Genomic DNA, 25,159 nt, shown 5'->3' on the forward strand with positions numbered 1-25,159 from the left:
TTATGTTGATACAGAGCATTTGAAAAACAAACAGCTACTTGAACATGTTAAAAAGAAGTACAGTGTAAGGAAGTTCAGCTGTGAAACAAATGTACATTTAAAGAAGTCAATATGACCACTGGTATGCACTCTTATATAAGAGGGAAAGGAATAAATGAAAGTTTAAACTGGACAAGTCCAGTAAGATTATTGATTGTTCAGTGTTTATGAAGGCGACACAGTAATTGTTTTTCAATGCATAACAAAAATTTTAATAGAATACAACAGATTTGTTCATTGATATGTTAATATGTACATAATTACAAAACCTCAAGAACACTTAAATTACAAAATCATGTTGTCATTTCTAAGTATTATGGATTGCAAATAATGTCCATTATCAGTAGATAGATAGATAGATAGATAATTTATCAATCCCGAAGAAAATTCAAAGTGATTTTTTGTTCAAACAGTAATATTGTTGGACAAATATCTTATGTTAATATTTTTACAGAAAAGAAAACTTAAACTACTAATATGAATATCTATTGTAACAAAAAATATTTCCCAAAACCAAAATACCAGCTGATACCCCACCCTAAGACAGGATTTACTCAATTGTGTGTTCATTTCAAAAGTTTGTCATTTCATCTATTTGCAATTTTTTGGGTCTTTAGAATGGCCAAATATAATTTTCTATCAACTGTTCTGCTATTATTGGTTTCCACATGGTGGAAAGTTGATCAGGTGGACTTCATGGAGAGCATTCCCAAATGTCAGGAATGCTCTCCATGAGTCAGCACAATATGAATGTGAGTCCTGTCTTATTCCTGCTATAGTTACTACTAAATCCACCCTATTCACTTACTTCATGTGTACATTTATATGTGATAACTGAAAAAGTCAGTTTTTTAGTTTAACTACTTCATTGTTTCAACAATCAAATCCAGGAAAACATGATGGAGAACAAAAGAAGACTAATCCCCTGTTCTGAAACATGAACTAAACATGCTCTGCTTTAACAGACATTATAAATAGAAAATATCCATGAAAATAAAATGGTGAATGAGACAACATGTAAGTTTCAATAACAACTGAAGTTTTTGGGTTGAGGGGATAAGCTCTGTCATTTGTTAAAGTTTGGTATCCAACAATCAAAGTAATGGATTGATCTTCTTCATGTGGAAAATATAAAAAGACAAACTTAAATATATCAAATAAAAAGTTATTTTTTGGATTGTAAGTAGTTGTATGAAAGAATGATCCTAGAATATTTCTTTAAACTACTCTAAACTTTTGGATAGATTAAATAAGAAAAAACAAATAACACAAATAAATTAATACAAAAACTAAATTCCCAGTATTGGTTTCTGTGATCATATTGAAAGGCAGGGCTGAACAAAGTAAGTCACTAACACACCAAACCTGTTGTTCAGACATCCTGTGTAATTTACATTATTACTTTTTTAGTAGTTTTATGGGAACTGTTGTGTCCAAATAACACAGTTTGAATAACACAGTCTTTCTTCCTTAATGAATAAAACAAGGCAGATAATACGTGAGTTATGGTAAAAACTGTGTCTTTACCATAACTCACATGGTAAATGTGTGGAAAATGATAAATTTATGTTTATCAGTATTCAAATAACACTGTAAAGATACAACAATTTCAATGAGCCACAGTTTTGTTCAGTCGTATCTCTAAAGGCTTTTCACATGGTGCTCAGTCCAAAGCTAATGTTCACACTTGTTCATGTGTCCAACTCCATGTCACGTTGACTAAAAGTCATATTCAAGCTGTTAATTAATCATGTTATTGTCACCTTTGTGTAAAATGTCAAACACAGGAACCCTCACATCATTACATGTGGCCTGTGTGACCTGGTGGCCATTCTGAAAACATCTGTGAACACCAAGAGGTTAAGTTTTCAAGTCTGTACACATGACTAAGGTCTTTACATTTATATTATCTATACATATATTTATATCAGCCTGGTGTAACTGCACGATGTGGGAAGCCTTTCTGATAGCAACATAGCAGCTGATACCCCACACTAAGACAGGATTCACACAGTCACGTGTCACACTCCAACAGTCCATGTTTTCATCCATTTTCAATTTGACAGGTGTTTTAAGTGTTTAGAATATGGTGGAGAGTTCATGATCAACAATCTAATCAGGTGACCAAGTATTACACATTCCTACATATCAGGAATGCTCTCCATAATGACTCAGCACAGCCTGTGTGGGAGTCCTGTCTTATTCCTGCTATGAGTACGACTAAATCAGTTCTCTGGTGCTCATGAGCACATTTGCACGTTACATCTGAAGTAGTCAAAGTTTCTGCTGAACAGTGACAGACATGAGGAAACATGATGGAGAAAAACACTGATGCATTGTTCTGAAACATGAAAGGAACATTCACATTTCCACAGATGGACAGGATAAAATGAGCGGTGTTACTCAGAGTCCTCCATTTTGTCCACAGTTCAGTTTGATGTGGTTGCTGTTTGTTGAGGCTGATGGTGCAAACTAAAGAGTCAGAGGAGCACAGAGTCAATGTGAAGATGGAAAGTGTTGTCACCATGTGACCTTTTTCATTTTCACTGGCTGCTGAGCTGCTGCTTCCATGTACCTGCTCAGTGTCCGCTGCAACACTGGAGAGATGGGTGCAGTCCTTCCAGAGGAAACAGGAGTATTTTTACCTGTGAGGCTCATTATGAAGGCCTGCTGCTGCACTGAGGACCTGCTGCAGCTTCAGCTGACACAGTGGGACCTCCTCTCTGTCCATGCAAACCATCTGCACAGCTAAATAACACAGTGAAGCGCTCATTAATGTAGTTAGCACAAAACGTGTCATTGTTACAGCTTTTATTTAGTAAAACATTTCTAATACTGCTTTGATTAAAGTTAGTGTTTCAGTGTGTTACTGTCATCAACACAATCAAAATACTTGCATGATTTTCTCCTTCATGGTGAGGAGGCCCGTGATGACGGGGGACACACATCTGACCACAACCAAAGTCAACAGCAGTTTGTCTCTACTGGAGAGGAAGGTGATGACATGTAGGCATGAAGGTGGAACTGATCCTGAGGACACAACAGTTCACAAATATATTGTCATGAACTTTAGTCTTTAAAATGACAAGTAGAAAGGTCACATGATGCATGATAAGTATATACCTGGAACAGTGCTGCGGAGCACAAAGCATCTCCTGTCAGTGAGCTTTAACATGTGGATGTTTCAGAGGTGTTGATGGTAACTTTCTGCTCAGCTGGGTCTCAGCTGTGAGGGTCTCAGCTGTGAGGGTCTCAGCTATGAAGGATTCACAGGAGAGGAAGGCCTACAGAAAAACAATGGAACTGTGAATTAGATACTGGGATCTGTAATATGAAACAATGGATTCATAAGAATGATATCAACAGGTGAATAAACACAGCATACTCAGAGGAATGAAGTGAACGTTTGTCTTTCCAAAGAGAAGATCTCCACTCTACCTTCTGTCAGCTGAGAAGAACCCTGGTCACTGGCAGGAGGAAGACATGTCTCTGTATGAAGCAGCAGCTCCCTGTTGCTGGTGGTCTGAGGCAGCATGGTGGGTTTTCTTTCTCAGGGTCAGCCAGGTGGTCAGGTGAGGGTTAACAGGGGCCATTTTCTCCTCTGCTTTGCAGAAAGACTGGGATGGCAGGGTGCACATTTCTCTGTGATGGCTCTGGTTTAGGCTGACAGTTCATCAGGATGATGTAGAAGTGTGTGTTGTTGTGCTGGAGGATGTTGTCATGCAGGATACAGGAGAACATGTCTCCTGTCTCGAGGAAACAGATCTAAACATCTAAACAGTTTTAGGTGTAGTAGAGTTACAATTCTTTAACCGCCCACCCCACCCCCAACCCACCTTTCCCCCCACCCCAGTGGGGTATCAGCTGGTATGTGTTATTGGTACATCAGAAAGCACGAGTTCTAGGTGTAGCTCATGCTTTCTGATGTTGCGTCTATGTTCTGGTAAATGTAGCAGCTTTTATAGAGCTGCTCAGTTGTGGCCTGTGCATTTATCAATCCTGACCCAACCCACCCAGATAAATGCACAGGCCACAACGTGTTCAATACCTAGAAAATCCTTGTCTTTATAAATAATTATGACCCATAATACCAAATCTTACCACATTGAAACCTACCATATTACATCTTACCATGACATTATTAACCATACCGTTTGTGACAATACCAAATCTTACCACATTGAAACCTACCATAGTACATCTTACCGTGACATTATTAAACATACCGTTAGTGACCATACCAAATCTTACCACATTGAAACCTACCATAGTACATCTTACCGTGACATTATTAAACATACCGTTTGTGACAATACCAAATCTTACCACATTGAAACCTACCATAGTACATCTTACCGTGACATTATTAAACATACCGTTTGTGACAATACCAAATCTTACCACATTGAAACCTACCATAGTACATCTTACCGTGACATTATTAAACATACCGTTTGTGACCATACCAAATCTTACCACATTGAAACCTACCATAGTACATCTTACCGTGACATTATTAACCATACCGTTTGTGACCATACCAAATCTTACCACATTGAAACCTACCATAGTACATCTTACCGTGACATTATTAACCATACCGTTTGTGACAATACCAAATCTTACCACATTGAAACCTACCATAGTACATCTTACCGTGACATTATTAAACATACCGTTTGTGACAATACCAAATCTTACCACATTGAAACCTACCATAGTACATCTTACCGTGACATTATTAAACATACCGTTAGTGACAATACCAAATCTTACCACATTGAAACCTACCATAGTACATCTTACCGTGACATTATTAACCATACCGTTTGTGACAATACCAAATCTTACCACATTGAAACCTACCATAGTACATCTTACCGTGACATTATTAAACATACCGTTTGTGACAATACCAAATCTTACCACATTGAAACCTACCATATTACATCTTACCGTGACATTATTAAACATACCGTTAGTGACAATACCAAATCTTACCACATTGAAACCTACCATAGTACATCTTACCGTGACATTATTAACCATACCGTTTGTGACAATACCAAATCTTACCACATTGAAACCTACCATAGTACATCTTACCGTGACATTATTAAACACACCGTTTGTGACAATACCAAATCTTACCACATTGAAACCTACCATAGTACATCTTACCGTGACATTCTTAACCATACCGTTAGTGACCATACCAAATCTTACCATACAGAAATAGTGTAACAGGCACAAACCAAACCTTGAACTTGAAGACTCACCGACCACTTCATGGTTCCCTGGTGGACAGGACACAGAACACTGGGTTGTGATAGCTGTAATAGGTTCTCATGACACCTGAGTGGAGACATCGCTGTGGCTGGGAAATGAAAATAAGGTCAAGCAGTGTGTTCTTGTCTGTGGTGGCAGAGGTGATCAGCTGAACATATCCCTTAGACTGAAACAGATCTAGAATTGGCTTTGTTGACCTGAGTAGCTGATTCTCATTGAAGTCTCCACACACAATAACAGGGTGACAGTCCAATACCTCTAGTGCATCCAAAAGGCTTCCCAGGTTCTCCAGGAACGGTCTCAGACTGTAGTCAGGAGGTCTGTACACAGCTGCAATCACTGCACAGACTGGAGCCTCAACCTTCAAAGCCACAAACTCCAGATCAGTCACATTATGCAAATACTGTCTCTCACGCACCTGAATGTGGTTTCTCACATAGACAGCAACCCCGCCACCTGCTCTGCTGGCCATCTGAGGATACTGAGTGTAGGACGTGTGTCTGTTGCGCTTGAACATGTTGTAGCCGTCCAGATGCAGACTGTCTGCGACAAAGGAGCCCTGCAGGTGAGTTTCTGTCAGACACAGGACATCTGCCAGGCACAGCTCATGATGTCTCCTGATGTCACCGATGTGAGATGGCAGTCCCTCTGTGTTGTGGTGAACAAGGGTCAGAGTGTCGGGCCTGTTTACTGTTTCTCTCACCTGAAGAAGAGGCATCATGTGATCCACATCGGCTTGTCTCATGGTCTGGAGCGCTGCGGTCACTTCAGTATTGGCGTATATTTTCTTCTCATCCAAATCCAGTAAATACAGCCCACTGAGAGACGTCACCCTGCTGAGAGCTACATAAGCCATACCTGCTTCAAAGACTTTCTGCAGGGACACCACAGCTGCATGTGTTGTGAGGCCCTGGGTTTTATGGACAGTGCAGGAGAACGCCAGCCTCACAGGAAACTGTCTACGTACCACTCCGTTCTGTTTCAGCTTCTCCTCTGCTCTCTCGATGTAAACCAGATTGGCAGATTCTGGAGCTCCACTCTGGATTCTGGCTACACCTGTCTGATTATCCATCCTCAGGCCCAGCTTAGTGATGTGTTGATCATCCTCAGAAGTCACTATGCACATCAGTGTGGCAAAAGCACCATTAACCAGACCGTTCTGAATATCAAAGTTTCTGGTGAGCATGACACGAGCACCTTCAGCAACTTTCAGAGTGTCGGCTAACTCATTTCGGCCTCCCTTACATGGCGTGTCTTTACGGGCCATTCTGCCTGTTCGGGGATCTTTCTGGAAGTCATCTGCGTCGATCGTGATAATGTTGGAATGGAACAAAGCCAGTGTTGCTGAGTTGTGTTCATCAACCAACTTATTGGTGGGGAAAATGTGCAGAACCTCAGTGGGACAAAGAGCTGGTTCAGTGATGGCCTGTGACAACAAATCTCTGTCAGCCTGAGACAGCTCGTCTGCCTTTGGTTTCACCCGAATCCTGTTCAGCACGTCTGCAAAGGCAACATCATCCTTCTGTCTCATGATCTCAGTCAGAGTGATCATCTGAAAATGTTCCTGCCACAGGTCAATATCTGCTGGGTCGTGTACACACAGAGGTTTAGACTGGCGCACAGGCGGCAGCTGATAGAAATCCCCAACAGCTAAAACTGACATTCCACCAAACGCTCTCTGATTGCCTTTGATCTGTTTCAGTCGTGCGTCCACATAAGCAAAAAGAGGCTTTGAAACCATGGAGATCTCATCGATAATGAGGATTTGAGCATTAAAAAGTTCAGATCTGAGTTCATCCAGTTGGTTACCGAGTCCTTGGATTGGTGCTTTCAGACTGCGTGGAAGCTTCAGCAGAGAGTGCAGTGTTGTGCCACAGATGTTGAAAGCTGCAGTTCCAGTGAAAGAAGACAGTAAAACAGTTGGGTTTGATATGTCAAACTCCTCTGAATATAGCTGCAGTTTGCTCAGTATCTTAGATGCCTCTGAGTAAATGCATTTTATCAGGTGGGACTTTCCTGTTCCTGCACCACCGTTGACATAAAAGAAAAACTGCTCTGGATTTAGGCCACACACAAGTTTAATGCACCAGTCTCTGATAGCATGGAACACACAGGCCTGCTTCTGGTTCAGGTTCTGATACATCTGCCGCAGCACAGCTGGATCCACAGCGGGGGGTTCTCTGATGGCTCTCATTTCTGTCACAGCAGCAGACTGAGGACAATAGTCGGGCACATTTTCCTGTTCATCGTCTGGCTCTCTCTGCTGCAGATCATCATCACAGGGCAACCTCACAACTTCAGATTCAGGAGCCAGATTACACCATTCATCCATCACATGGTCTCTGCTCTCCTCAAACTCTACAAGTGCATTCTCAATCTCCTCAGTGTTTTTCTCATATTTGTCTCTGTTTGTTTTTATAATGCTTTTCACGCTCTCAGGACGGTGTGAGCCTGGCAGCTGGACCCAGCCAGAGTTGTAAAAAGACTCGTAGGTTGGAAGATCGGCACTTCGTATTTCATACTCGGATCGGTGAGGAAGGTACAGTCTCAGTAATCTGGCATAAAACTGCTCGGGGTGTTTCTCCTTGGAACATTGATAATATCTGATGACAGAGGGCTTATTATTTTTCCGCCTTTGGACAAATCCCAGCTCATTCAGAAGTGGTGAAACACCATCCCGCTTTGAGTGGTCTGCACTGACAAACCTGCAGGTAGCAGCAAAATCAGCCGAGCACATCTCCTCATACTCTGGGGTCTCGGGTCTGGCTTTGTATTTGTCACTCAAACTCGTCATCCAGACATTACAAGACTCTGACGGGGTGTCCTCCAAGAATGACATGGGGCGACTCATTTTGACTGGGTTGTCATCAGTGGGAATGAACACAACACTGCGTGAGCACTTCTTCATCTTTATTCCACACGCACGAGTCACACACTCCTGAGCACTGATCTCTCTCTTTTTGGAGTAAGCCTGCATGACAGCTCTCATCTCATCACACTCGTTAACTCTGTCCATGTTGGAATTCTCCATGACAGTTTTCAGGTACTCTGACAGACCACTTTCCTTCTTTGTGATGTATTTAGTCAGATACTGTATACACGAGTAAGCATTCAGAATGAAGGACACATCGATGTTACTGTCCCAGGCTTCAAGCAGATGTGGGTTGTACCCGTTTATCCAGCAGTCCTTGGGATCACGCTTCAGGTAGATTGCGGTCTTTCTGTTCAGACTCTGAAGGTACCTTTCATACTCGGCCAGTGTCAAGTTGCATCGAGAGAGGACCTGCTCTAGACTCAAGGAAGCCGCTTCAGGTTCATTCAGCAGCTGCAGCAGAGGTCTGAGTTTGCTCTTTGCAGTTCCAGTGTTCTCATCCTCAGCAGGTCTTGTGATCATTGTGTTTGTGCAGGGCGGCTTTGGAAAACCAAACCGACAACCAGAGTTCACACTCTTGAAGCAACTCCTCGTGTGGTTCTTACTGTGCTTCTGAACTTCAGAGACTTTCTTGAATAGTTCAGGTTGTGTTTCTGGGTCAGGTAGTTGTGCTGAGATGTATCTGTCTACAAAATCACACACAGTCTGATCATCACAAACATCCAGTTCAGGTGCTCCATCAACCCAAAGCATTGCATGAATATGTGGGCTTCCTCTGTGCTGAAACTCAACTCTGTAGAAAAAGTCGATCACTTTCCCCAGTGGCTGAGCATCTGAGAGCAGCAGATCTCTGAACAGGGCCTCAACACGCTTATCAAACAAACGCATGCAGGTGACGGGGTTGGAGCGCAGAATCTCACACTTTGCAGTCCAGTCCAGAGATTCAAAATCAACCTCTTCACCCTGCTGTCTCTTTATTGCTTCAATCACTTCAGGCCATCTGAATTCAGCTGCTGAAAATGTGCAGAAGAACGTGGGAGTTCCCAACTGTCTGATCATGGCAAACAGATCTTTAGTGGTTCTCTCCCAGTATACTGGAGTCCCTCTGAGTGGCTGCATGAATCTGACTGCATCTTTATTTCTCACCAGTCTCTCAACCTCTCGTTTGTCTCGTAACATGCCTGAGGTTATACTGCGTCCATCTCTGGTCCTAGTTTTCCCTTTTCTCAGCTGTATCGTCATGCTGTTATTAGCGATGTGTATCTCTATCACAAACTGTGCAAAGAACAAGTAGTTTGGGTCTCTGGCAAAACGGTCATCCACATTAAAAAGCCGTGACTTGAAATATCCACTTGGACTGACTTTAATGAGTCTCATTTGGTCCAGTGTGTTCTCACCCGTGGGAAATTGTACAGGGAATGACATTGATTCCAAATGTGGAGTCCTGAAGAAGCTAACTGGACTGTTTCTTTGTGCAGGAGCCACACAGTAAGTGCTATCACTGTAACAGAGGATCTCTTCTGATATGTCAAGAGGCTGAAGGCATGATTCTAAAGCAAACCCTCCATTTGGCAGATCACCTTCGTCTCCATCATCTCTCTGCTGCTGTGGTTGTTCACATTCACCGTCCTGATCATTTTCTGCCTCACACAGTGCATTTCTCTCACACATGTCAATTTCCATCAGATCTGCTTCATCATAGTCCTGCTCCCCCATGCTAACATCATCCTCATCATCATCATCATCATCAGGAAGCGTTGGGTCACAGAGTTGGGCTTCATCTCTGATGGTAACGTCCTGATACTCTGGATGAACCTGCTTCAGCTTCATTAATGCAGACACTAGTTTAGACCAGGTTACTGTCTGAAACAGCTGATGCCCTCTGTAAGACAAACGTCTTTTCAGTTTCACCCTCATCACCTGAGACTCGCTCCTCAGCCTGGGTAATGCATTGACTGTTTCCTGGACCTCAGATGGCACACACACAACATTTCCCCTGATCAGTCTTTGTCTGCCTCTTGGAAGAGGAATGATCTTTGCAAACGGTATACATTTAGCGATCAAATGTCTTTCCAGAATATTCAGATCTGACAATTCGCTGGGAATTTCAGACAACTCCAGTTTATTAGCTGCTGCGAGGTTGGGCATGCGTCCTTTTTTCAGATGAGCGTGGCAGGTGTGACAAATCCACTCTTTCCTTCTCTCATCAGGAACTGTGCAGGCTTCATTTCTGCAGCCTTCATCACAAACGTGAACATACTTTCCTGTCAGACATTGGGAAACCACGTGAGGATTTTTGTCATACTTTGACCTTGTGCAGGTTTGTACCTGGTTGGGAAACGAGGCCTTATGGCACACAGTGCAGACATAAGTGGGACCAGCCTTAATATTAGATTTGAACACAGCTATGGCTTCATTGATCAATCTGTTATCAACTGTCTCATGTTGCAGACTCTGTGTTTCTCTGGTCTCTGTTTCACTCCGAGTGTTTCTGTTCATTCGTCTGTATTTTCTCTTTATGCTCGCAGCACATCTGATGTTATGCATCATCCTGAATGAATGACTGTTCCTGTATCTGTTTCTCATGAGTTTTTTCATCACTTGTCTGTGTCTGATTCTGAATACTCTGTCATTTGCATAACGTTGAGTAACATAACTTCTCTGCCTCTGTCGAAAGGTTTCACTCTGTCTGTAACGGTTTATTATGTACATCTTTTGTCTTTGTGAAAAGCCTTCTTTTTCTCTATAAGATCTCCTGATGTATGACTTTTTTTTCTCTCTGTATCCTTCGTTTTCTCTGTAAGACCTCCTGATATATGCATTCTGTTTCTCTCTGAATCCTTCTTTTTCTCTGTAAGATCTCCTGATGTATGATTTTTTTTTCTCTCTGAATTCTGCATTCTTTTGATATGACATTCTGATGCGGGATCTTTTCTTTTCTCTCTGCATTTCATTAGACGCATACATTTCCCTTTCTCTCATTTTTTTATTCACTTTTCTCTGCTGAGGTGTATTTCTTGCCATCATTCTCCTTTTCATTTTTTTCCTATCCTTTTTACAAAGTTTGGACAGTTTACATGAGATTTCCTTCAAAACATGATCTGGAGGATCAGTGTGACAGATATTTGATCCACTGTGAGAAGCATCATTTGGAGGGCAAATGATTTCACCACATGGTTCATGTTCAATTTGGGCACAAGGAACTGTGTTCTGTTGTTGTCTCCCAGATGCTGGAGAAGTGATATCAGTGGATAATTCCTGCAAAACATTGCAACAGAGATCATTAAGGACAGTGGGCAACACTGAGGCAGATACGTTTGGCTCATTCTGTGATGGGAACGTTGTCACTTCAACATTTGTGTCAGTTGATGGTGAAATGTTCTGAGACTGGTCAGTGGCTGTTTGGGATTCATTGACAGCTTCCTGTAACAGGGGAGGTGCATCAACAGCTGTGTGTCTGCAGTCTGTGTCTGAAACAGCGTTTCTCTGGTTGGATGTGTTCACACAGTGAAATGACAGAGGCTTGAGTTCATACATACAAGATGACTGGATGTCAAACATTGTGTAGCACAACTTGATCCTGTCAATCATGTCAGTCAGATGTGGGAATTTCAGCATCACAGCAGTACCAAAGCTCAACCGCCTGGAGGACATTGGCAGTCCATTTTTGTTCCTGGAGTGTGGGTCAAAGTATCCGTACAGACCAGATCTGCATCTGAAAACTGCGACACATAACCCTGCCATGATCAGCAGCCCGTACTGTACATCTGATGACAAAAAGCTCAGTCCGTGCTCAAGGCTGAGAAGCCTCTCTCCACCTCCAAATGTTCCATACACAGACAGCTGAGTCAGGTCCACCTGATACTTTGACCTGCGTGCACTAACTTCATCTGGAAGTTCATCCGATGCCAAATGGACACTGTTAGGAAACCTTTCTCTGGCCTGTCTGTACACAGCATCACCTTTATCCAGGACTAGGTCCAGATCTGCTCTGCTAATTCTTTCATGTTCATGAAGAAAGGACAGAAACACCAAACTGTTGGCCACACACTGACTGTTCCTGTATTTGCCATATTTTAATGAGGCCTGACTGCGTGAGGCACAGACATGTGTCACTGACGGCTGAGGTTCCACAATCACACTGTGCTGCTGAGACGCTCCAGCTGCATCACGTCCTCTCTTCACCATGTCAGCATAAGATGCCTGAGGTACACTCTGCTTTACCTGCTGGAAAGCATTCATGCCGGTGTTCCCATCAGAAACTGCACTCTGACCTCTGCTGTCTACCTGCTGTCCAGCAGAAGACTCTCCAACACACATACCATCACTGGGACGTCCTCTCTGTACAACCTCAGCATAAGAAAGCTCGTGTGACACCAGGTTGCTGCTCTGAGAGCCCATACCTTCAGCTTGTTCACTCGGAGATTCTTTGTCCTTCTGCCACCTCAGCTTCTGAGCCCGAGAACGAATACCCTTCCTCGGCATTGTTGCTGTGCTTCAGAACCTCAAACTTACTTTGTCTGTACTGATGTCACCAACACACAGGGCTTCTACTCGGTTGTAATATTTCAAATGTAGCTCTGTGCAATTTATCAATGCTGGTTTCAGTTAGCAGATTGACACGCTATCTATCTAGAAAAAGATTGACAGCAGAAAAATTCTTGTCAAATGGAAAAAACAGAAGTTTATTATGACACAGAGAAGTTAAAAGTTATATCTGAAGATTCCAACAGACCAAAACTTCAGTTACGGTACTTTTCTGATAGAAAAAGAAAGTATCCAAATAAAAGTCTCAGTTCTTTCGGATTTTAAAATGTCAGGTTAGAATAACGCTCAGTGGTCCTTGGGTATTTTCTTCCAAATTAGAACAACTAATATTTAGCAAAAACTACTGTTGTAACACTTAGATGTAGCAGAAAAGATCAACTATGAAAATGTTTTCAGTATATGCACCTCAAAATAATGTGCGCTACAGAATGGACAATTTTAAAGATATAATCAATAGTTCAATCAGCCACAATCTGTCAACAGACTCTCACTATTCTTAGCTTCTGAATCACAGACAGTTTACTGAGACCAAGCTGAATTCAAATCTCTTCTATATGAAGTGTTGTGATGCAGATCAGGAGCTCAGCAGCAGCAGCAGCGGGATGACAGATGCTTCTGGTAGCTGGATTCCACTTCTGGTCAGGTCAGAGCAGACGGCACAGACACTCCAGTCCTCCTTACAGATGTGTTTTATTCCAACACTTATGAACTAACCTGCAGCGAGTCCAGCAGCACAGGAACAGATGCAGTGCTTTTCTTTCAATTTATCAAATGTGTTTCTTTATATCAATAACAAAACTTAACTGTTCAATTTATGGAAGCACTGTTTTCAAATTGGAATTTATAGATTCAAAGATCAATAATCTCTTGATTGATCTCTCAAAAATTTGCCAATAATTATCAATTAGTATCAAAATAGTTTTTCCAAAACAAGTTACTGTTTGGTCTTAGATTTATCTAGAAATCTGTCAAGATCAAGATTTATCTTTAAGAATCAAGTTTGTATGACAATATTTCAAACTTTAGCCAAATGTCAATGAAAATGTGCCAATTTTTCTCCAATTTCAAAGTTTATCAGCCTATGTATGAGAGAGGTAGACAGGAAAGACAGAGCGGTGAGAGTAGAGTCTCAGATCCAAAAACAGCAAGGTTCCAATCAACCTTAGTTCTCAAAGCCAGTCATCAAATCCAGTCATCAAAACCAGTCATCAAAGCCAGTCATCAAAACCCATAGTTCTCAACAGATTGAGAATTCCAGGAATAGATAGAGCGGGGACAGATGGATACAAGATAGAACTCCGGTAATGAGATAGAGCTTGGAGATGGGACAGGAGAGATAGAGCAGCCAATGTGATAGAGGAGAAGGAGATGGTGTGGACAGCAGGACACCTGGGAGACACAAAGAGATAACAGTTAGACACAGTTTGATGAAGCAAAGATAAAAACAGGTGAAATGTGTGGAAATGCTTCTTAAACTGTGCAGCGATTCATGTCTTCAAATGACCTGATTATTATCTTTTTTTTTTTTTAATAAAAACTTATTAGTCCAAAACATTTATAGAAGTTTCCAGATGTGTGTGGAAACAGCTGGTAGCATGAAACATGGACTTGGTTAGAAGAATGGCAGAGCCACTGACTTGTTCAACATGAAGCAGATCAGTACACAACATGTTCTGCTCACATTACAGTCCAACTGGATGCTGACACACCAGCAGAACAATCCAGATGTTCTCCACAGGAAACACCTGATGGGTGTTTATTGTTTAATGAGGACTTTGGACCTTTAAAAATGTTCTTGGTTGATCACAGAGCGTAATATGATTGACAGTACAGCTCAAAAAGACTCAACAGGACATATGAGAGCTCCAGTCCTGGGTTGTTATTCTGCTGATTCATGTTTTCAGTCCCTGAAGATAGTCTGAGAGGGAGCGGGGAAGCAGCTGCTCACTGATGTGATGATGGACTTATTGAATAGATGAATGAACCAGGATGGAGCTGCAGCAGATTGATGTCAGAATGACATCAGTACACACTGATTTCTGCCTTTAGTGATGTTCCACTAACACTGTCAGCTTTCTGCTGCTGGGACCTGTTCTGATCCACTTTACAGGCAGAACAGCTCAGCTCACAGGGCTCTAACATGACTTCAGTCAGTCTGTTTTTACTACATTTAGACTCATGTGTGAACTCCACAGAAACTCTGTGGTGAACATGTGAAACACTCCTGCTCTCAGTGATGGGATGGACTGAAGCTCACTGACTGGAAATCTGCTCACCAGCTAAGCAGGAGTTCTGGTCCGGTGGTCTCTGGGTCTGAGAAGAGAAACACTGTGTTAGTATCAGATCAGAAGACTCTAAACACACACACCATCTGATCTCACAGCTGATTGCTTCTGCTCTCCTCTCTACAGGATGAGCTTTGGGCCAGACTTTTGTGGACAGGAAGTAGTTAAATGTTGTTGGTTGATGATCAGTTCAGAGTGGCTGAATGTGTCCATGATCAGAAACATGGAAACTATCGAAAGCTTTGGGGATCAGATGGAAAACAGAGCAGTAACACATCAGCTGTGGGCCCTGTGATTGGCTGCCCACCGCTCCAGGTTGGCATCTGTCTCTCTGAGTGTGTGACCCTGTGCATGTGCATGTGTGTGTGTATGCATGACCAATAAATGTGTTCTCTGACTAATGATCACTGTTTCACTTCATTCATGCAGTTTGAGAGGGAAAAGGTCTGCTGGGCCCTGACAGGAAGCTCCACTTCATATGACACAGAGCAGGTAGCAGGAACACAACCATCAAGGGAGTAAATGTTGGTCCTCACCAGTCAGAGCAGGAGCAGGGGTCAGAGTTCAGTTAGTCTAAAGAAAGGAGGAAAAGAGAGTAGTCAGTTAAATTCCTCCAGCTGAGGACACAGCAGCTAAATAAAACACCAGGTAATGACACTGCAACTTTGACTGTGTGTCACTGGGACATGGAGCTGCTGCTGTTGTGGGCTTTTCACAACTTTTTCACCGCCAGATATCCAAGGAGAATTACCCTCGCCCAAATAAGGAGCAGAACCCAACTATAGCTGTAATAGAGTTCCTCTCATCATGTGGACCCACTGAGTGACACTGCCCACAGGAACAGGACAGTAAAATGGGGATTTTACAGAAATAAGGAATTACTTTCTGCTGACATGGGAGACTCGCTTTAACTGGAAACACTTGAGATATTTCAGTCTGAATGGAAGGACTAAAACTGTCAGTAAAACATACATTAATGCACACAGTATAATCATCACCAGTCCACACATTCATTCAGTATTTCCAGGTGACAGTATCTGAATACAACAGTGGTGTCAGAAAATCTACCAACAAAGTGAAGATGTTTCCTAAAAGCTTCAGTAAGTGTGGACAGAATATTTCTGTGTTCAGGAGGAAATTCACTCACAAACTGATGCATCCCAAATAAAGTTAATCTGATCAGAGTTCAATTTTCTTTAAATACAGAACATATTAACTCAGTCAGCTGTGGTGATCTACAGCCTGCTTAACTTTACAATAACTCTGTACTTACCAGCCAAAGCAAGGATCAATGTTCTCTCTCAGTCTGAGGAAAGACACAATCTGTTAGTTATCCGAGTGGAAACACTGAATCTACCTGAACCACTGAACACAGAGGGAGAATACTGCTCATTATCAGCTGTGTCTGTCTCTCTGATCATTTACATTCAGGAATTTAAATAGATTTACTACAGTGTTTCCCACACATAGACTAATTTGTGGCGGTGCGCCACAGATTCAACACCGGCCGCCACATATTGCGTTTCGTTATTATTATTTTTTTAACGCTATTTAAAAAAAATACTCATATTCGTTAAGCTGCATTTCCTTTCCCTGCTCTCCCTCCGTCTCTCTCGCATAGCCCACACACACACACACACACACACACACACACACACACACACACAGCCCCTCCCCTCCGTGTTTCCCTTGAAGCGTGGAGCTTGCTAGCTTCAGCGTCGCGTTAGATTAGCTCAACCGAAAGAAGATGGCTGGCGAAATTCACAAAAGGTTGGCATCACGTGCACCTTTATAAAAATCACACATTAAAAAGTCCTATAAAAATATTTTATATTTTTAATACAATGTTGTCCCGTCCAAAACCCATAGCAAACAAGCGATTACGCCTTCTTTATAAAGTTAACTAGTTTCAAGTTTGCCGTTAAAAAAAAATGTAGTTGGGTTGTCGAGGTCAAAACACTGGCAGCTGTGAATCAAATAAAGTAGGTTTTTTTAAACTCTTACACTGAATGTTTGCTGCTTCAATCCAGATGAGTATTAAAAAATCTTTTCCGCGATTGAAAAAGAGACGTGCGTGTTGATGATGAGGAGCAGCCTGAACCAGAGGTATCAGTCTGAAACAGAGCTGAACAGTCCCACCAGTGTAATTAGCTATGTTTTAATTTGTTTACAATGAAGATGTGAAAATCTGCAGATAAGCCGCACCTGTGTTACCCACCGTGACACAGGTGTCACACATCCTTACGTCCCCCATAATTTTCCTTGATGGAGAAATTATCCAGGTTCTTAACTCCCAATGTGACATATATGTCACATTACAGATCTCTGACAGTGGGGGGTGGTATTTTGGAAAAAAATTCTGAAATGGGTTCTATGTGGTCTATTTAGTCTGTTATAACCCCCTTAATTTTAATTTTAGTAGAAATGGGTCTGGGTTCTTATGGGTTAATGCAATAAAGTTCTGTGTGACCAATTATTAACGAAGGAATTATTTTGAAGAATTGTAATTTTTTTACAACCACCTCCCCCCCCCCCCCCCCGCCTCCCCCCGGGCCCACCACACATTGCCTTCACATCTGTGGGAAACACTGTACTATCATGTCTCAGTTACAGAGACGTTAACATCATCTGGTGCATGTTATTTAATAGGACCAGTTTTTTGCTTCGTGCACATTACTGGGTCTGTGCTTATTATTTTCTCACATGAACTTTCAATGACACAGACCTCAATTCTCCGTGAACACACCCCCAGCTGAGAGACTCAGCTCCAACTGACACACGGTCAACACTCAGAAACAGACATTAGCTCTAACATTATTCATTATGTAACCTGAACATTGCCTGAAACTGTTGATTAAAACTAAGAAGAAACCATATAGATAGTTTCAAATCGTATTGCTTGTTAAGACCTCTCAGACTTATCCGAGCGACCGTTGAACGTTAGCATTGATGCTAACGCTAACGGCGCTAACCGTAGCTAGCCAAAATGTTATGTGGCTCACAGAAGATATTTAGCTGTTTTTTGCTTTATTTTCATTCAGTTGCTGTTAAAGACCACTTATGTCACTGATTTAAAAAGTAAAAGTGTTTGAGAGTTCATAAATTCCTCATTTGGGAAAGACAGAGTTAGACAGCGTCACACTTACCTTTGCAAACGAAGAAGAGTGGGCCGATGGGCTATCCAATAAGCCGTATAATGTTCAGAGACGTTCAGGGGCACTCAGACATTTCTGTCAAATGACGAGTATTCCAAATACAAAATTTTGATATTTATTTTAATGAAATCATGTTACAGTTTTTTATATTTGAATGTTCACCTTCAAAAATAATTTAAAAAGAATCATATTTTGACAACTCCTATCAGTTTAAACATTGTTACATATCCATTGTACCTGTTGTACTCTATTCTAACATTCTGTGGATTGAATGTTTTAACACTAACACTGCATTTTATTTTCATTCAGTTGCAGTTAAATACCATCATGTATGTAATTTATGTAAACAGCCAAACTTTCATAGTTTATCAAATTGACGACAGACCGGGGTGGGGAGCATCTTACCTTCAGGGAGAACGCCAATAAAAATCAGATGCGTTCACAGGGATTTTTGGAAAGTTCCAAGAAGTGATGACTATGTGGCGCAAATGTTTGTTAAAATCTTTAAACTGAAGATGTATCACTGGCTTTAAGTATCATGTACATTTTTTTTTATATAAATACATCAATTTGATATTTCATTCAATTAAATCATGTGACCGATGTGTATTATCATGTCCCCATGCACTGTGGAACTGCTCTTTGCTCTTCCTAAACAGTTGAAATGGCTGAAATTGTAAAAAAAAAAAAAAAAAAAGAAAAAAAACATGCAACAGCTGAGTTTCGAACCACTGTAACTACAAAAGGGCATTAATGTTACCACCAAGCCACTAAATTCTATAAAGTGCATACAACCTTAATAAAAAGTAATGACAGACACAGGCAGCTGCGATCCCGAGAGAAAATCGAGGCGGAACATTGTCTTCTAAGTGTTCCTGTCAAAAAAGTTGACAACTAGGGGATTGAACCCGGGCCACCTGCACGAAAGGCTGGTAGTGTTACCATTAAGCCATTTCATGGTTTTATACCAGAAGTGCATTTGACCTACTTAAAGACTACACAGACAGACACAGAGCTAGCCGCTGCAGCCGCGGGACAAATCTGAGGCGCAGACTGTCTTCCATCGCGTCTTGTGACAAAAGTTGAGCAGCTACAAACATAATTTGAACACCATTAGAAGCAGAAGGCTTAGAGGAACTTAGCAAAGTAGTTTTACATCTGTGGAGTCAACTATATTTAAATCCAAGCAGTTTGAAACACTTGAAGCTGATTCAAAAATGGCAGATTTCCTCAAAATTTGACAAGTTCTTCAAGCTTAAAGGCTCATAGTTCAAACTCTGTCCATGTGAGCTCTTTAAGAGTTACATTGGCTGAAAGAGGACAAGTTTTCCTACATTTTAAGATATAATTTGTTTCTCTCAGTTAAACTGTATGAAAGTTATAGTAATTTGTTTGAAAAGTTGAAACTTATCAGCACTGCTGAATGTCTCACTCTAAAATCCAAGAAGGAACTTCATTTTCCTATTTTTTAAACTGTCATATTTCAAAATTGGCTGAATATTTTTAAAAGATGAAACAATTGGTAACAGCTGAATGTCTTATGAACATTTTAAAATTTGAATGGTGTCTCTAGGTTAAAGTATGCTGAAGCAGTTACGATTTGAAAAGATTTTAAGGTTTTGAAGGATTTGAAAGGATTTAAAGATAAGGATTTGGAGAACTTAATTTTCATATTTTTGAAACTGTCATATTTCAAAATTGGCTGAATATTTTTAAAAGATGAAACAATTGGTAATAGCTGAATGTCTTATGAACATTTTAAAATTTGAATGGTGTCTCTAGCTGAAAGTATGCTGAACTAGTTAAGATTTGAAAGATTTGAAAGGATTTGAAAGGATTTGAAAAGATTTGAAAATTTAACATTAGTTTCAATGGGAAAAAAGTTGAACAAAAAGCTTAATATCTTAAAAAGTTTAAAAGTTATAAATACCAGAAATAATAGCAGAAAAGAGCTGAAAGAGCTGAACATTTTGATACCAAATTTGTTGAAATAGCTCAAAGTATGCTGAAGTAGTTAAATGCCGAAAAACGGCGGAATAATACGTAATAATAATAAAGAGAAACAGAAATGTAATAGTGAGAATGCTTAATGCATTCTCACAATAATAACTAGAAAGAGCTGTTCCTGCGAAACAGCTGTGAGAATGCATGAGCTGAATTACCTTAATAAAGAAAAATCTTAAAAAGCTAAAAGATTTGAACATTTTAAAATTTGAATGGTGTCTCTAGCTGAAAGTATGCAAAAGTATTTAAGATTTGAAGGATTTGAAATGATCTGAAGAATTTGAAGATAAAATTAAGCTAAAAACAGTTGAAAATGCTGAAAGTATGCTTAAATAATTATAAAATAAAAAAGTTACAAAATGTGGTCTGACAGGATGGGGATTGAACCCGGGCCACCTGCACGAAAGGCTGGCAGTGTTACCATTAAGCCATCTCGTTGTGTTACACTGGAAGTGCATTTGACCTAGTTAAAGACTATACAGAGAGACACAGAGCTAGCTGCTGCAGCCGCGGGACAAATCTGACTGTCTTCAAACACGTTTTGTGAGAAAAGTTGAATAGCTAGAAAGATAATTTTAACACCGTTAGAAGCAGAAGGCTTAGAGGAACTTAGCAAAGTAGTTTTACATCTGTGGAGTGAACTATATTTAAATCCAAGCAGGTTGAACACACACAACATATATGGAGAGATGAGACGGCCGCCCGCCGATCGCGGGAGAGAAATGACACCGAACACTGACTTCAAATACATCTTGTGAGAAAAGTTGAGCAGCTAGAAAAATAATTTTAACACCATTAGAAGCAGAAGGCTTAGAGGAACTTAGCAAAGTACTTTTACATCTGTGGAGTCAACTATATTTAAATCGAAGCAGTTTGAAACACTTGAAGCTGATTCAAAAATGGCAGATTTCCTCAAAATTTGACAAGTTGTTCAAGCTTAAAGGCTCATAGTTCAAAATCTGTCCATGTGAGCTCTTTAAGAGTTACATTGGCTGAAAGAGGACAAGTTTTCCTACATTTTAAGGTATAATTTGTTTCTCTCAGTTAAACTGTATGAAAGTTACAGTAATTTGTTTGAAAAGTTGAAACTTATCAGCACTGCTGAATGTCTCACTCTAAAATCCAAGAAGGAACTTCATTTTCATATTTTTTAAACTGTCATATTTCAAAATTGGCTGAATATTTTTAAAAGATGAAACAATTGGTAACAGCTGAATGTCTTATGAACATTTTAAAATTTGAATGGTGTCTCTAGGTTAAAGTATGCTGAAGCAGTTACGATTTGAATAGATTTGAAGATTTTGAAGGATTTGAAAGCATTTGAAGATAAGGATTTGGAGAACTTAATTTTCATATTTTTGAAACTGTCATATTTCAAAATTGGCTGAATATTTTTAAAAGATGAAACAATTGGTAATAACTGAATGTCTTATGAACATTTTAAAATTTGAATGGTGTCTCTAGCTGAAAGTATGCTGAACTAGTTAAGATTTGAAAGATTTGAAAGGATTTGAAAGGATTTGAAAGGATTTGAAAATTTAACATTAGTTTCAATGGGAAAAAAGTTGAACAAAAAGCTTAATATCTTAAAAAGTTGAAAAGTTACAAACACCAAAAATACATTCCCATCAAGAGCTGAATGAGCTGAACATTTTGATACCAAATTTGTTGAAATAGCTCAAAGTATGCTGAAGTAGTTGAATGCCGAAAAACGGCGGAATAATAATAATAAAGGGAAACAGAAACTTAATAGTGAGAATGCTTAATGCATTCTCACAACTAGAAAGAGCTGTTCCTGCGAAACAGCTGTGAGAATGCATGAGCTGAATTACCTTAATAAAGAAAAATGTTAAAAAGCTAAAAGATTTGAAGATTTTAAAATTTGAATGGTGTCTCTAGCTGAAAGTATGCAAAAGTAGTTTAGATTTGAAGGATTTGAAATGATCTGAAGAATTTGAAGGATTTGAAAGGATTGAAATTATCTGAAGAATTTGAAGGATTTGAAAGGATTAAAATTATCTGAAGAATTTGAAGGATTTGAAAGGATTGAAATGATCTGAAGAATTTGAAGGATTTGAAAGGATTGAAATTATCTGAAGGATTTGAAGGATTTGAAAGGATTAAAATTATCTGAAGAATTTGAAGGATTTGAAAGGATTGAAATGATCTGAAGAATTTGAAGGATTTGAAAGGATTGAAATTATCTGAAGGATTTGAAGGATTTGAAAGGATTGAAATTATCTGAAGAATTTGAAGGATTTGAAAGGATTGAAATGATCTGAAGAATTTGAAGGATTTGAAAGGATTAAAATTATCTGAAGCATTTGAAGGATTTGAAGATAAAATTAAGCTAGAAAGAGTTGAAATGGCTGAAAGTATGCTTAAATAATTCTAAAATAAAAAATGATAAAGTGTGGTCTGACATGATGGGGATTGAACCCGAGCCACCTGCACGAAAGGCTGGTAGTGTTACCATTAAGCCATTTCGTTGTGTTAAACCGGAAGTGCATTTGACCTAGTTAAAGACTACACAGAGAGACACAGAGCTAGCTGCTGCAGGCGCGGGACAAATCTGACTGTCTTCAAACACGTTTTGTGAGAAAAGTTGAATAGCTAGAAAGATAATTTTAACACCGTTAGAAGCAGAAGGCTTAGAGGAACTTAGCAAAGTAGTTTTACATCTGTGGAGTCAACTATATTTAAATCGAAGCAGGTTGAACACACACAACATATATGGAGAGATGAGACGGCCGCCCGCCGATCGCGGGAGAGAAATGACACCGAACACTGACTTCAAATACATCTTGTGAGAAAAGTTGAGCAGCTAGAAAAATAATTTTAACACCATTAGAAGCAGAAGGCTTAGAGGAACTTAGCAAAGTAGTTTTACATCTGTGGAGTCAACTATATTTAAATCCAAGCAGTTTGAAAAACTTGAAGCTGATTCAAAAATGGCAGATTTCCTCAAAATTTGACAAGTTGTTCAAGCTTAAAGGCTCATAGTTCAAAATCTGTCCATGTGAGCTCTTTAAGAGTTACATTGGCTGAAAGAGGACAAGTTTTCCTACATTTTAAGGTATAATTTGTTTCTCTCAGTTAAACTGTATGAAAGTTATAGTAATTTGTTTGAAAAGTTGAAACTTATCAGCACTGCTGAATGTCTCACTCTAAAATCCAAGAAGGAGCTTCATTTTCCTATTTTTTAAACTGTCATATTTCAAAATTGGCTGAATATTTTTAAAAGATGAAACAATTGGTAACAGCTGAATGTCTTATGAACATTTTAAAATTTGAATGGTGTCTCTAGGTTAAAGTATGCTGAAGCAGTTACGATTTGAATAGATTTGAAGATTTTGAAGGATTTGAAAGCATTTGAAGATAAGGATTTGGAGAACTTAATTTTCATATTTTTGAAACTGTCATATTTCAAAATTGGCTGAATATTTTTAAAAGATGAAACAATTGGTAATAGCTGAATGTCTTATGAACATTTTAAAATTTGAATGGTGTCTCTAGCTGAAAGTATGCTGAACTAGTTAAGATTTGAAAGATTTGAAAGGATTTGAAAGGATTTGAAAGGATTTGAAAATATTTGAAAATTTAACATTAGTTTCAATGGGAAAAAAGTTGAACAAAAAGCTTAATATCTTAAAAAGTTGAAAAGTTACAAACACCAAAAGATATTCCCATCAAGAGCTGAATGAACTGAACATTTTGATACCAAATTTGTTGAAATAGCTCAAAGTATGCTGAAGTAGTTGAATGCCGAAAATCGGCGGAAGACGGAAGAATAACTAGAAAGAGCTGTTCCTGCGAAACAGCTGTGAGAATGCATGAGCTGAATTACCTTAATAAAGAAAAATCTTAAAAAGCTAAAAGATTTGAAGATTTTAAAATTTGAATGGTGTCTCTAGCTGAAAGTATGCAAAAGTAGTTAAGATTTGAAGGATTTGAAATGATCTGAAGAATTTGAAGATAAAATTAAGCTAGAAACAGTTGAAAATGCTGAAAGTATGCTTAAATAATTATAAAATAAAAAAATTATAAAGGGTGGTCTGACATGATGGGGATTGAACCCGCGCCACCTGCACGAAAGGCTAGAAGTGTTACCATTAAGCCATCTCGTTGCGTTACACCGGAAGTGCATTTGACCTAGTTAAAGACTACACAGAGAGACACAGAGCTAGCTGCTGCAGCCGCGGGACAAATCTGACTGTCTTCAAACACGTTTTGTGAGAAAAGTTGAATAGCTAGAAAGATAATTTTAACACCGTTAGAAGCAGAAGGCTTAGAGGAACTTAGCAAAGTAGTTTTACATCTGTGGAGTGAACTATATTTAAATCGAAGCAGGTTGAACACACACAACATATATGGAGAGATGAGACGGCCGCCCGCCGATCGCGGGAGAGAAATGACACCGAACACTGACTTCAAATACATCTTGTGAGAAAAGTTGAGCAGCTAGAAAAATAATTTTAACACCATTAGAAGCAGAAGGCTTAGAGGAACCTAGCAAAGTAGTTTTACATCTGTGGAGTCAACTATATTTAAATCCAAGCAGTTTGAAACACTTGAAGCTGATTCAAAAATGGCAGATTTCCTCAAAATTTGAGAAGTTGTTCAAGCTTAAAGGCTCATAGTTCAAAATCTGTCCATGTGAGCTCTTTAAGAGTTACATTGGCTGAAAGAGGACAAGTTTTCCTACATTTTAAGGTATAATTCGTTTCTCTCAGTTAAACTGTATGAAAGTTATAGTAATTTGTTTGAAAAGTTGAAACTTATCAGCACTGCTGAATGTCTCACTCTAAAATCCAAGAAGGAGCTTCATTTTCCTATTTTTTAAACTGTCATATTTCAAAATTGGCTGAATATTTTTAAAAGATGAAACAATTGGTAACAGCTGAATGTCTTATGAACATTTTAAAATTTGAATGGTGTCTCTAGGTTAAAGTATGCTGAAGCAGTTA

The 25,159-nt window shown here is 39.6% G+C and overlaps 1 long non-coding RNA gene across 1 annotated transcript; it reads right to left on the bottom strand.

Moving 5' to 3' along the window:
- Positions 1-15,042: 15,042 nt before the first annotated feature.
- LOC142391439 (uncharacterized) lies at positions 15,043-16,444 on the bottom strand. Its single transcript, XR_012770565.1, has 3 exons — positions 16,307-16,444; positions 15,570-15,606; positions 15,043-15,061 (listed from the first exon to the last, which is right to left on the bottom strand). It is a non-coding gene; the product is annotated as an uncharacterized LOC142391439 (long non-coding RNA).
- Positions 16,445-25,159: the final 8,715 nt, after the last annotated feature.

Source organism: Odontesthes bonariensis, chromosome 11 (genome assembly GCF_027942865.1).
Source record: "Odontesthes bonariensis isolate fOdoBon6 chromosome 11, fOdoBon6.hap1, whole genome shotgun sequence".
Lineage (NCBI taxonomy): Eukaryota > Metazoa > Chordata > Actinopteri > Atheriniformes > Atherinopsidae > Odontesthes > Odontesthes bonariensis.